The following is a 14,905-nucleotide window of genomic DNA, read 5'->3' on the forward strand; positions in this document are numbered from 1 at the left end:
TCTGCCAGACCCACTTGATCCTGGCTGAAGCTCACTCCTCACCAAGCCTTTCCTTCTCCTCCTGCTTTCAAAGCCCCCCTCTCACCCACCACACTGACCCTGCCCAGGTGTGCCATTAACCCTGCCTTGCCTGGCTGGGGCAGTTCCCCCCACAAATCCCCATTAAGCCAAGTCTGGCCTGAAAAATTTAGGTGCTGCCCAAAATACAGTCACTTCAAGTTAAGTTTTTAAAAAGCCCCCAGCAGAAGAATTCACTAGACCAAGTTGCTCTACGTCTCATCCAGCCCAGTGCTGAAACTTCCAGGGATGGGGCATCCACAGCTTCTCTGAGCAACCTGTCTCAGTGTCTCTTTATCCTCACAGTGAAGAATTTCTTCCTAATAACTAGTTTAAATCTATATGCTTTCAGTTTAAAGCCATTCCCCCTTGTCCTATCACATACCTTTGTAAAAAAAAAAAAATCCATCCTCACATCACTAGCAGTTCCTTTAGGGAGTACCCCAGAACCTTCTCTACTCCAGGCTGAGAAGTTCCATCTCTCTCAGCCTGTCACAAATGGAGGAAAAAACCTCCACCTTAAAAAGGGCTTATAGGACAAGAGGAAATGGCCTCCAGTTGCTCCAGGAGAGGTTTAGATTGGCTATTAGGAAAAAGTCCTTCACTGAAATGGTGGTCAGGCATTTGAATAGTCTGCCCAGGGAAGTGGTAGAATCACCATTCCCAAAAGTGCTCAAAAATTGGGACCATGTGGATTAATGATGGATTGCAGCTTTCCTGGTGAGCTCCTTTGTTGCAGCAGCCCTCTCATTAGGAGGCAGAAGTGAGCCAAGACACAGACTCCTTGTTTACCATAGCATGAAAAGGGTCCTGGTTTATTCCTCTTTACAGCTCAGCCATCCTGACTCCAACCATTCACTGACTCTGCCTGCAGCAGCTCCTGCTGTGGGTTTCCCTTGCAGCCTCTGACTGCTGGTTATTTCCTGCTGAACTCTGACTGCAGGGATCAGTTTGCAGACTGTGACTGCAGGTTCCACCAACAGGCTCTGACTGCACACCCAGACTGGCCTCACTGCAGGGATTCTCTCTCCCCCCAGAATCCTTCTTCTTCATAGTCCTCTGATTCCCTCTTCCATGATTTCCCCTCACTAGTTAACCCGCTCTCTTTTATTACACTTACCTTTATTGGCTACAGCTGTGACTCATTGGGGCAAGGCTGTATTTGGTAATTAACACAGTTGTTACTTATCAGGGGTGAGGTCACCTGTATTCCCTTCTCCTACACTCCTTCTCCTGCCTTACTCTGCACCAGCTCACCTTTTGGTATTAAAAAGGGAAAATATAAGTTGATAAGCTGTCCCCAGGCTGTGTTCCTGTGCCACCCAAATTTTCCTCTGCAAACATCCTTCAATAACTTGTTGAGAGATGGTGTGGGTGTGTAAAGAGCTGTTCATCCCTACATCTAATTTTAAATGGATATACATGACACTTTCATTCCTTTCAGCTCAGCCTACCATTTGCCCTTTCATGTTCTCCTTTAAGCCACTGGGAATTCAAAGCCATTTCAAAGCATTATTATAGCAATCTGCATATAAAAGGCTGTATGTCCTACAGAGGGTTCAGCTGCATTGAAAAGAACCCCAACCTCTTCCATTGAAGAAAAAATTAGAAGTTAATCCCACAACTAAGATTCAGTAAAGTTACTATATTTTTCACCTGATGTGAACAGTCTGTGGATTCATAAAGCCACCAGAAAATTGTCTAAGCCGCTGCACTAAGTCAGTCTGAGTACATAAAAAAAAAAATGTAGCTGCTACAAGGAAATCCTGGCTTTAAAGCTTGCTGCAAGATTGGGTGTTTAGCCAGGGCTCCTTGTAAAACCCAATAATGAGCAGTGTAACTAGCATTACTTGGGCCTGACACTATCATATCACACAACAATTTAACAAAATTGATCTACAGGAATTATAGCCACAAATGCTATACGTGCTGCATCACAGAAATAGTTTTTTTTTCATAAAATGCCTTATGCTGAACATGCAGAGTTAACCTCAGGAAACTTATAAAAATGCTAAAAGTCATCCAAGTGTTTTTGATTTACCTTGCTCAATTTACATACTCATCTTAAAATCTCTCTGATAGTTAGAAATATTTATTATTTTAAGTTTAAAGTTGAGCTGTAAAGGGTCACAGGACTTGAGGAACATGACCATCAATTAAAACTGAAATATTTGCAGCATGACTATGAGTGCTGGAAGTTCCAATTTTCTGGGATTATTTTCTAGAGGTGGTTTACCTACCACACAGCTTGTCCTTGTCCAAGTCTGTAACTTTCATAGAGTTATGATTTTGGGAATTATGTTTTTGGGATTATGCTTCAGAGGTGGTTTCCTTACCACATAGCTTTTTCTTCTCTCTAATTTTCCAGCCTCCTTCCCCACCTCCCCCCTACTGACCTGTCATCAGACTCTCCTTCACACCAGTCACTTTTCAGTTCTCCTTAGGGTCACACTCCTTGATCACCTTCTTTCTTCTTCATGAGTTTGGACAGCCTGTAGAGATTGTTTGCAAAGGAGAGTCGAGGTGCTGGGAAAGCAGCTCCAGCAGGGCTGCCTTTGGCCTCTCCCACTCCCTTCTGCAAAAGCAGCCAGCCTGTCCACCCTCCCTGAGTGACAAACAAGCCCATGTCTTTCTGTTTTTTCTAGGAAGAACCTTGGTAATCAATGTTTGGCTGAGAAAAGCATCACAGCAAGTTAAAATCAATATTATGGATGATACCAAAGATTCAAGAACTCTCATTCTGGATATTTAGAAGTGCAGAGATTTATGATTTTTCTATAAAGATATATTGTGAAGAGACTGGAATGCAAGATTTCATTTTAAAAATGGAAAAGACACCGTAACAGCTTAGGGAAATCAGTTTAAAAAAGCAGGAATGGTACAACTAACATTTCTGTCTTAATATCTTAGAAATAAAAAGCATGTCTGTTAATGTTTATCAATTTTCATTTTTCTTTTCTTTGAGAAAGATCTTGCATTGATTTCTAAATTTTAAGAAAGATTTTTCAATACAGGATCAGCTCTGATTAATTTTCCTAGGCCAAACAGCAGTAGTGAAATTAATAACAATGCTGCTTTAGTTATAAACATAATTTAAAGGATTATAGGCAGTCCCAGTGTGAGCATGTATTGGTAAATATGTTTAGCAGGCTGACCCTGGCTGGATGCCAGGCACCCACCAGAGCCACTCCATCACTTCTCTCTACAACTGGACAGGGAGAAAAAGTATATGAAGGGTTCATGGTTTGAGACAAAGACTGGGAGAGGTCACACACCAAATACTGTCACAGGCGAAACAAACTCGAATTGGGAATATGAATTGAATTTATTAATAACAACATCATAAGGAATAGTAAAATCTTAAAACCACCTTCCCACTACCCCTCCCTCCTTCCCCATTCTACCTTCTCCTCTGCAACTGAACAGAGAGAAGGAGGAGGGAATTTAAAGTCAGTTCACACGTTGTTTCTGCTGCTGCTTTAGAAGTGGAATCCTTCCTGTGCTCCAGAATGGGATCTCTCCCACAGGAGACAATTCTCCATGAACTTCTCCAGGGTGAGTCCATCCCACAGGCAACAGCTCTCTGCAAACTGCTGCAACATGAGTCACTCCTCCACGGGGTGCAGTCCTTCAGGCATGGCCTTCTCCAGTCTGGATCCTCCTCAGGGTCACAAGTCCTACAAGAAACCTGTTCCAGCAGTGGTTCCTCTCTCCATGGGTCTGCAGGTCCTTGCCAGAAGCCTGCTCCAGCATGGGTCAGCATGGGTCTCTAGAGGCTGCAGGTGGATCTCTGCATTCCTCTGGATCTCCATGGGCTGTGGGGACACAGCTGCCTCACCATGGTCACCACCAGAGCCTGCAGGGGAATCCCAGCTCTGGTGCCTGGAGCACCTCCTGCCCCTCCTTCTGCACTGACTTTGGTGTCTGCAGGGCTGTTCCTCTCACATCTTCTCATCCTGCTCTTCTCTAGCCACAATTAAAACTGCAATAGCATTTTTTTTTTTTTTTCCTGTCTTCTTATATCTGTTATCACAGAGATGTTACCACCAATTCTAATTGGCCCAGCCTTGGCCAGTGGCACATCCATTTGGAGCCAGCTGGCATTGGCTCTGCTGGTCATGGAGGAAGCTTCCAGCAGGTTCCCACAGAAGCCACATCTATAGCCTCCCCTCCTCTCCCTACCCCACTACCAAAACCAGGCCACACTAACCCAATATGACATATATTACAAAAAATAAAATGCTGGTAAAATGATTACAAGTAGAAGGGAGAGATTTCTCAGAAGATTATGACAGGCAGAAGTCAGTCCTGATTGTGTTTTCTTGCTTGTTATTTGCAAAATGCCATAATTTCCCTTTATTTTAGAATCCTATATATTAAAAAAAAAAAAAAAAATTAACTTCAGGCTTTTAGCATGGAGACATTGAAGCATATGGTAATCCCAGTCCCAAACACTAAAATGTGTCTGTCTATGCCAACTCTTAATTACCAGCTCATTAACACTCAGGTGTCAATTGCTGATGGCAAAGGCAGTACTCAGTTGGCCTGGTTTCTGTCATGCACAATGTAATTAAATTGACCTCCGCAAAAGGAGCCCTGTAGTTGCCTGATACCACTTGGACACCCATTGCCGCGCTAATCACAATCGTGTAATTTAGTGAATCACAGAGTGTAATGAGGGAAAGGCTCTGGAGAGCACCAAATTGTACTTGCATATGTAATAATGACTTTAAGGACAATTAGGGAGATGGTCGCTGCTCTGTTTTCTTCCAAGCTAATAATGAACTGCAGTAGCTACTTGAGTTTCTATTGTTGATTTAAAACCTTAGCTGCTATCTTCTGTCTTAAAATAATGGTTAGAAGTAACTGAAATGTTAAAAAAAAAGAAAAAAAGAAAAAAAATCTGCTGCTTTTGGTTGGAGTAGAGTTAATTTTCTTCATAGTAGCTGGTATGGGGCTGTGTTTTTGGATTTCTGCTGGGAACAGTGTTGATAATTCAGGGATGCTTTTGTTAATCCTGAGCAATGCTTACAGAGATGGAAATGTCACTTCCCTGGTAAGGGCTCCAACTTTGGCACCAGCCTCTGCGTGTGACTTCACCTTGACTATTGTGTCCTGTTTTAGGCACCACAACGTAAGAAATATAAAAAGCTTTGTTCTGGTTGTGGCCAGGACAGGGTTAATTTTTACAGTAGCCAGAAGGGGTCATAGCTATAACCCTGAGTTTATTCTATACCACCCCATATCCTACTCAGGGGATGAGGAGGAGGAGGAGGAGGAGGAGAAGGAGGAGAAGGGTCCCTGTCAGTCTGGCCAGTGGTGAAACAAGCAGTGAGGACAGTGCCAGGTTCTGCGTGGTGGAAAATCACACATGAATCATTCACCTCTCCTCTACACTCTGGTATCATTATTGTTTCTGTTATGTTTGGGTTTATTGCATTGCTGTTCCCAGCAACTGTTCTTACTTCAATCCATGGTCTTCTTCTTTTGTGTCTCCTTCTCCCCATCCCTCCACAGGAGAAGGGAAGGAGGATGGGGAGTTAGCCAGCAGAGCGTGGTTGGGAGTGTTTCAGTGGGAACGTTGCATTGGGGAATACCATTGCTAAATCACAATAAGCTATGAGAAAATGTCCAAAGCAAGGCTATGAAGATGGTGAAGAGTCTCTTGAGGAAGCTATATGAGGAGCAGCTGAAGTCACTCAGCCTGGAGGAGAGGAGGCTGAGGAGACTGCAGAAGGGGCCTCAAAACTGTCTACAGTTTTCTGACAGGGGAAAGAGGAGAGGCAGGCACAGATCTCTTCTGTCTGGTGACCAGCGGCAGCACTGTTGCAACCCACCTCTGAGGCAGGGTAACCAGGTTCATTGTTAAAGGATCCCCTGGGACGGATTAAAGCAAAATGATGCTAAATAACTGAGCAAGGAATGTTATTACTTTGGAACAGTAACTGGGCGAAAAAAAAGTAATGGATTGGAGAAGGGGTGTATAGCCATCCTGGGATGTATGGTCACCCTAAGAGAGGATATTGTAAAGGGAGAAGTAGGGAAAGAGAGTAGAAGAAGAGCTAGAGGGATATCCCCACTTGTGGTACCAGAAATGCGTGGGTGATAGTTGTCTGGGGTTGTGACACACAGTCCAGATTCATTTGTGGTGGAGTTCAATGTACACATCAAAAATTGAGGTTTTATAACCATGGTGTTTTTTTTCTCACTAAACACCCCAATACCTACCCTGGCTGGGAATGCATCTTCTTGGCAGGTTCTGGAGGTCTGGTGGCATCGGGGGGATGAGGGGGTTGTGTGTGTGTCTGTGTGTCCAGGTGTGCCTGGACAAAGCTTCTGAACAAAGTTCCTGAGAAAACTTCCTCAGTTTTGAAGTTGCACAGTGCTGGCTCATGGTGTATGAAAGAGACTGACATATAAACATTGCTACTCTTCAAGATCTATTTCTAAACAACAGTGTCAAAACCAGCTTGTTTAAAGCCAAGTTTAGCCACAAGCTCCAAGTGGTTTACTACAAGGACACAAGGGAATGGCATGAAACTGTCAAGGAAGTTTTAAGCTGTTTCTTCACCCAGAGTGGTGGGGCCCTGGGAGAGATTCCCCTGGGCAGTGATCACAGCACCAAGCCTGAGAGAGTTCAAGAAGTGTTTAGAAAGTGCTCTCAGGCACATGGTGTGATTCTTGGGGTGTCCTGTGCAGGGCCAGTAACTGGATTTAGATTATGATCCTTGTATGTCACTCCCAATTCAGAATATTCTGTGATTTTATGATCTGATTTATTTATATGAACGCAATTACTGGGTTTAGCCAAGATTTAAATAAGGAGGCGTTCTCTGGCCTGTATAGAGCTTCTGAACTCTTCAGAGAACTCTCTGCCTTAGGACTTAGGAAGATGAGGCTTTTAAGACTGAGTTTATTGTATTGATTTTTTTTTTTTTTTTTGATGGTCTAAATGAAGCCATCAACATTTGAAGTCTCTGTAATCCTAACCTGCTTCTTGGCCAGTTATGCAGCACTACCAGTCATTTCAGTGCTGCTTCAATTTCAGCTTTCCCTGATACAATTTTCTCTTTCCCTGTATTATTTAGCAGCTTGCTGCCATATCCTAATGGGGTCATCTAATGTTGATGTCTAAACTTGAATGGGATCAATCTAGGCTACGACATGCAACAATTCAAACTTGCAAAGTTCCAGAAGGTCAGACACACGTAAACTTGAGTATTTTGTCTTCATTAGTTCTGAAAGCTGAGAGTCCCCAGACTGATCTCTGTTCTTACACAAGTAGTGAAATTCCAGAATTGATATTTTGGTGAAGAAAAGCTCAAGTTTTCAAACCTTTTTCATCCCTGCTTACCCTCTGTCACCAGGCCATCTTTCCTACACATCTTTTATGAAGTACAACTGAATTTCAGTGCCACATAGACTGGGTTCCCTCTTCTCATTGTTGGGTATTTTCCCTTGTGGTCCTGTTTTTTGGTTGCCTAAATCCTGCTACTGACTTTAATATTTAAACTGCTATTTGTATCCTATGTGCTGTTTTATTTACAAATATTTATAAATAAAAATCTGATGTCCACACCCAAGTATGGGTAAGAAAGGATATTTTGTCTTTATACCGATTCATTGCATGCATTTCATTAATCAGCAAATCACACAATATGAAGCAGAATTTTTATGATACATGTGAGTAACCTTTTTTATCTATACTACAGAGTGCCAAATGTATTTTTATGGGGAAATTGAATGGGGTCAATTTGTAACACGTGCTGAAATGTAAAAATTCAAGACTCTGCTGCGAGTATTTTGCATATAATAAAAATCTGCATCTTAGATCTTTCTTTTACACTGATATCAGTGGGATATCTGAGCCCTGGGCTTGTGTGTGATTGATTTAGTTCTGAATGGTTAAAAAGCCACCACCAAAGAGTGCAAGCCATCTGATGAAGAGTTACTGAACTGGGAGAAGAACAAAGGGAAAGTAAAAACTTTAGTTCTCTGAGAGTGAAGTAAATAGATTTGCTGACAACTTTATGCAAAACACGTAGAAGGAACAAAATAATTCTAGAGATGTTACAGAATCTAAAGAATAGATGAAAGCATTTTGTGTGATGATGTGTTTATTAAAGATTGTGAATTCTGGAGAAGTGATCCATCTAACAAAGAGAATGCAATGCTGTGCAGAGATTAGGAACAAAAGGGAAGGATCCTTCTTGAAGAGTGGCAGGCCATCTTCACTTCCCAGTGAAGTGCTAACAGATGTAACAGATGAGACTCTACCAGTTGAAAGTTACACAATCTACAAACAAGTGGAATTCGACATTATTTCATGCATAAGTTCCTACCTGCAAAACAGTGCTCAGCATGGATTGCATAAATATGCAGCTAAGGGAGACAGAAAAATTCATGGTACCCTCCCAGCAGACATCTGTAAATGTGTCTTGTGTTTGTTGAACACAGGAAGCTTAATGTTGAAATAAAGATGATGGAAATGCTGCACCCATAATTGTGGGAGAAAGGAAGCCAGGCTCTTATTAATGTAGCAACTTGCTTTTGAGAAATGTTGAATATTCCCAGCACCCTTGGACCTGTATTTCCTCAGAAATTCTTTAAATCATTGTTCAGAGACAATGCCCTTGTTCCATCCAGGACAGGATTAATTTTTGCAGTATCTAGGAGAGAGGCATGGCAAGGACCCAGAGGGTTTTCTGGTATCATTTTCCAGGAGCAGGGGAAGAGCTCTCTTTCACTTTGGGGTAGAGGGCTGAGGTTAGGTGTGTCAGGCTCCACATTGCACAGTGCTGAGAATTTGCATGGGAGTGATTTTCTCACCACCACCACTCCCCACCCCTGCACACTTCTGTTACTGATGTTGTTGCTGTTACCATTTTTCTTCTTTCATTGCTGTTTCCAGTAGCTTGTTCTTATCTCAATCCCTGACCTTCTCCTTTTGTGCCTCCAGTTCTCCTGTCCATCCTGCTTCAGGGGGAGGGTGAGAGGGAGTGAGCAGCGCATGGTTTGGAGTGGTTTCAGTGGGAACACTAAATTGAAGAATTTATTAAACCATGACAGCCATGAAGCACTCTTAGATAAAAATTACTTTCAACAGCTGGTTTCTTTTTGGCTGTGAGTTGCGAGGGATCCACTGTTTAGCCTGAGCACAGACCAAGGGACAGCTCCACAGCAATGGTCTTGCTCCCCAGTTCACCCAGCCAAAGGGAGGTTCCATGCTGAAGTCCCAGCAAAGTGAGCTCACTGTGCAAAGAAGTGCATGGTGCACTCCCCAAAGAGGAGAGTTAGCTGCAACCTTCTGAAACTCCAAATTTCTGCTTATTGTTGTAGCTATTGTATGACATAAGCACACATAAACAAACCTAATAAAAATGCCTGATGTTTAAAAGATTTTTCCATTCAGTTTTTGAGAGGCAATACACTATGCCAATGCAGACAGACGTACCAGGATACAATTTGCCCCATATTCCTCAAGCAACATTGTTACTTACTCATTCAGCATGTGTACTGTCCATACCACTCCATTTCTATTTTGTTTTGCCTTCCTTTAAGGAAGCAAGCCCCAATTTTTGTCTGTGAATGTTTATCCCCTCCAACAAAGACTCCTACACTTTCTGATCAGGACAGCTGCTGGTGATTTAACATGCAAATGGCAGACAGAAATCAGAAGGCCATGGGGTGTCATTTTTTATGCTATTTTATCTTTGATTCGGCCCATTCTGAGGGCAAGAAAGAGAAGGATGGTACTGATATAATTCAAGGTGATAAGCAGATCATTCTGGCTTGAATGGGCTTCTTGTGATCTTCCATATTATTTAAAGGTTCAAAGCCTACTGAGGTTTTGATCTTTTTAAGAAAGACATTTTCTCCCAATTTAGCTCCTGTGTGTTGAAAGAGTACAGGGGGGAATACAACAGGGTGTTAAAATACAAGATCAGTCCAGAGAGGTATTCTCACCAGCATCAAGACAGAACAGTGTCTGTTGCTCTTTTCTTTCTTCTTTGAAAGCCCTAAGGGAGCACAAATTCTAGGAATAGGATATGAGCATAGAGAGATCTTTACTTCTAATAATATAGCCTGGAAGCAGTGTAGTCTGGATGGCTGATGACAAATTGACAAACTTCTGGTATAATCAGCCTATCTCAAGAGTGCAGAGTTATTAATTCAGATACATTTTTATATTAGCTCATTTCTTCTTCCCTAGGTTGTGAGCTCTGTGCTATGGCTTTGAGAAGACAACCCCATACCTCAGGTTTTAATTCAGTTTGCATTCACTGATTATTTATGTTTATTCATTTATTATTTATATTCATTCAACTATAAAATCATAGTTCTACATAGATAATTGGTATTTGATTTATGTGAGAGTTTGCCCTCTTTACAATGGACCTGTCAGGGTAAGATGTTGACCTGTAGTAGGCTTAGAATCTACGGTTATGATCCTTGGTTTATTTAGATGAAACTGGAATTGAAGTAGGATTTCACTTGCACGTCAACAAGTGCACAAAGTTTTTGAAATTAATTTCTTTTCATATGTCTCTCATTATGTTACGAGTTCAAGGTACGTGGTCAGGCCAATTTAAGTCTCTTAGAGGGGTGTGAAATCAGGGAAAGAGGGAGAGAGAGACCTGTCATAGGCCTGCAAGGGTTTTCCTTTGTAAGAGCAAGCTAAGATCAAGAAACAAAACAAAACAAAACAAAACAAAACAAGAAAACCTCCACTAAAATAAAATAAAATAAAATAAAATAATAAAGACCTTATGAAAATTAGTGTCACTAATTAACATTAGTGACATAGGCAGAGGTAATGTTCTTGTTTGATTTATTTGAAACAAATAGTGTTTTGCAACCTAAATACTCTAAATATTATAAATAATATTTATATTCCACAATAACAGAACATCAAGGAAATAAAATTAGCAAAGCAAAGCTGCATCTCAAAACGAAATATACTTTTTCTACCACCTTTGGAATCTCCCTTTTGGTAAGACATTCATCCACATGACCAGCATGTCAGGGGTGGTTTGTGTTTGATCTCTCCCTTTGAAAGAAGAGTGAGCTCTCTATTATATGCCTACTGCCACTCTCTGTGTTACCTACAAACACCTACTGAGCAAAACTTTGTGCACAGTACCAAACACTCACTGGAGAGCAAGTAAATGAGCCTGTATTTAATCAGTGGTAAGCCATGGGAGGTGGCAAGTGTGCCAAACTCCTTAACCAAGAGATGTTTAAATGCTCTTGCAGACTGCAGCAGTAGAAAGGGAGATATTCCTCCAACTTGCTGTTTAGAAATTCTTCCAAGCTGAGTGTGGATGAAGAAACAGCATGAGGTGGAAAGAACCGAACATGAATTTCTCACATCCTGATAAAATATTTCAGAAGTCATACCATCTGCCCAGGAAATCTTAGGTATCCAGTCTTCAACATATTAAAAAAAATCTTAACAAAACAGGATCCTATTTTTAGGTGCTTGCAGAAAACATGTATTGAGCAGAAAACTACCAGACAAAGAAATACTGATAGAGACCCTTTTTATGCCATATGATCATAGTATTTGCTCATAATCTTGGCTGCTGAGGACGAATGCTTCTTTAATATGATGGGATCTAAACCCAATTTCCTTTTTCCCAACCCTCCCTAATCATGAAATCCAAAAGGATTTAGGCTCTGAGTGGAAAGATGAAGAGCTCTTCATTTTTCTCTTTGAAGCTGTCCCATTTTGAAAAGAATAATTATATATTCTTTTGACAGAGAGACCAAGGGCACCAAATTGCATATTGCTCTCTAGACTGCTAGTTAGCTCATTAACCTGGATGTGGGGAGAGCTCACTTTGGTAGCACCCATGTGATTTTACATCATTTTATTGCATAATGACTGCTGTGGTGGTTTTTTTCTCTTATTATTTTGATTTAGGAACTAGGTTCTGTTCCCACCTCTGCAGTATGAAGTTGCTCAGTTATGCCTCAGGAAAATAAGGATGGTGATGCAGGCATCTGTCATCACAGTGGAGTATATTTTGCTTACTAACAAAGGATATAAAAGCTCACAGAACAGCAGTCAATAAATCTACCTTTAAAAATCTATCTTTAAAAAAATCTATCGATAAAAATTATCCATCTATAAAATAAATATTTTTTTCAATTTCCATATATTTTTACATTTTTCAGTGCTGAGAGTTATATTTGGGATGAGAACATAAGATCTTTTGAGGTGTGGTTTTTTTTTTTTTTTGTTTTTTTTTTTTTTTTTTCTCTGAAGCTTTAGATCCGTTAATATTAGCAATGTGTTCAGTAAAGTGGTAGATTTAAATCTGTGAATGGAGAATTAAACATCTAAGAAGTTTGCATGCAAAAAGTGGTTTCTAGTTTACACTAGATAGAAAGGAAACAGGAAAGCAATTTCCCCAGTCCAGTGAATCAGTGTACAAAATTCAAATATTTTCTGTTATTGCATTTCATGTCCTTCCTCCTGAGCAGTGGTAGGTCTGGAAATGATTTATATAAAAAACCAAAAAACAGTAAGTTACTTGATTTTGCCTCAATCTTTTCCTAATTAAGGGGGACTTCTTAGATCAGACTTACTAAATAGAACAGAATTTTATTTCCTTAATAATAAAATAAATTAATTCCCTGTGTTAAGGCATCAACGACAGGAATCAAAGTAGCAAAACTAAATCCATGAGCCTTAATCACAGTTTCTATATGATAAGGGCTACTTGAATTCCATCTCTAATTATAAAAGAAAATTTAAGTTAGACTGGTAAGTCTATTATTTAACTATTCATAATGACAGGAAGCCCTCAAAAATAGATGACATAAATGGTCAAAAGCAGAGTGAAGTATCACCCTTTAAAAAGTAGTATTTGAAGCAGAATATATAATAACACATCTGAAAGGAAGTCTGTGAATTCTTAAATGTTCACAATAGGATGAGGAATATTCCAGAATGTCCCTATCCCTGAGGAGGTGCTGGATGCCAGGACTGACCTCCTTCCCACCCCCTGGAAAGAGGTGCAAAAAAAATATGATACCTCACATACCTACCTCAGCCATTTTATTTCAGCTTAGCTGTGATAGATCTGATGTAAATATGTACCTGGAGTGCCACGAAGCAGATTTTTTTTTTTTTTTTTTTTTTTTTTTTTTTTTTTTTTTTGTTTTGTTTTGTTTTGTTTTGTTTTGTTTTGTTTTGGGGGTTTTGTTTGCTTGTTTGTTTAATTTTTAACAGATTGTTTCAAGCAGCTCAGTGAGGTTTAATTATATTATTACAAGGTATATTGCATTTTCCCCCTAGATTATATTAATTACCTATCTTTAACTTCCAGCACACTGTCTCTCTTCTTTTTCTTTGTTGACAGCCAGAATATAAATCAAACAGAGCCTCTCAAAAACTGAATGGCTGTGAGCTCCAAGGGCATCATTTACCCTCATCTTCAGGGGCTTGAGCAGGAGAATGTTTGCTTGCATTCTTTTGTTTTGTTGTTGTTTTTAATATAGCATAAGTCACAACAAATATATTGCTCTCAGGGTGAAATCTTTCTCCTTTAGTGATATTTATGTTCCTGAACAAAACACTATTTAAGCATCAATTAATGTTGTCTGTGAGCCTAGGAAGAGCAGAGAATGTTTTCTCTCTCTCTGTCTCTTTTCCTCTCTTTTTCTTCTTCACAAACTTACAGTGCCACACCACTGCTTTTCCATCAGCACCCCGCAATGTTTCAGCCCTGAATTATTCTGATCCCTGGTTAGAAAAGCTGCAGTGATGGGGATGGAATTACTAGGCAATTTTGACATCAGGCTTCATCTAGGTCTTTTTTTTCCAGATTATTCTCAACAAATGGGAATACCCTCCCTCCACTGAGGTGGACGTGCAAACCACTCCAGAGGACTGCTTTTACACTCCAAGTATGTTAGACCAGCAAAGATGAGAGATAGAAAACATCTCTCAGCCAAGTCTGAAAGGAGATAATGTTCTTAGGATCTGTTTGTTACCTTTCACAGTAAAGCTTTTTGAAACATCCATGAGATTGAGGTTGATATTTTCTTTGTTTGTTTTGCTCACATTTTCAACCAACAACTAGGGCAGTGTAAGAATACTCTGTTCCAATGGATTTTTAGTTGTCTGAACTTCTGCATAATAAAAACATGAATCTGACTTTTCAGGACTGCATTTCTGTCTTTCTCTTAATAGAAAACCTAAACATTTATACCACTTAACAGCTTGTGTTATTTTGCTTTCAGATAAAATTATCAGAAATGTCTATTTTACACTGACGCTTTCAAATTTCCAAACTGGATTGTGCAGCTTTTTTTTTAAAGCAAAGCCAGTGAAGTTTCACTTTTTCTGATGTCAAATAATTTTATTGCAGGCTGCTCTTGCTTAAAAATGTATAAAGAAAGAAATGAAAACTTCCTTTTGCACTCCTTCAGATCACTGCAACTTGGGCCACTGCCTTTAATGGAATTAGGCTCTGATGCATAAAAAATACAGCTCAGTTTTGCAACCTGAATGTTTGGATGCAACACTTCTAAAACTTAAGGTTGGTTGGGTTACATTTCCTTTATCATGTAGTGGCAAGGCTTTGCCATACAATACACTGCTCTCCAGGGTTAGTGCAAATCAAAGACGAGTTACCCAAAATATGCTTCTAAGTTGAGCATGAGATGAACTTTAATCTTTGAAGTGCATATATTTGAAAGCATTTTCTTTCCTTAAATGTTTGAATTAACTGGTTTTTCCATATTGTATGATATAGATGAGTATTTCAGTATAGATTCACCTATTTGTCTAAGTCTCTCTTCTGCAGGGGTGGTAAACATTATCCGTATCCTGCTT

The sequence above is a fragment of the Zosterops lateralis genome (genome assembly GCF_965231275.1).
Source record: "Zosterops lateralis genome assembly, chromosome: 5".
NCBI classification, from domain to species: domain Eukaryota; kingdom Metazoa; phylum Chordata; class Aves; order Passeriformes; family Zosteropidae; genus Zosterops; species Zosterops lateralis.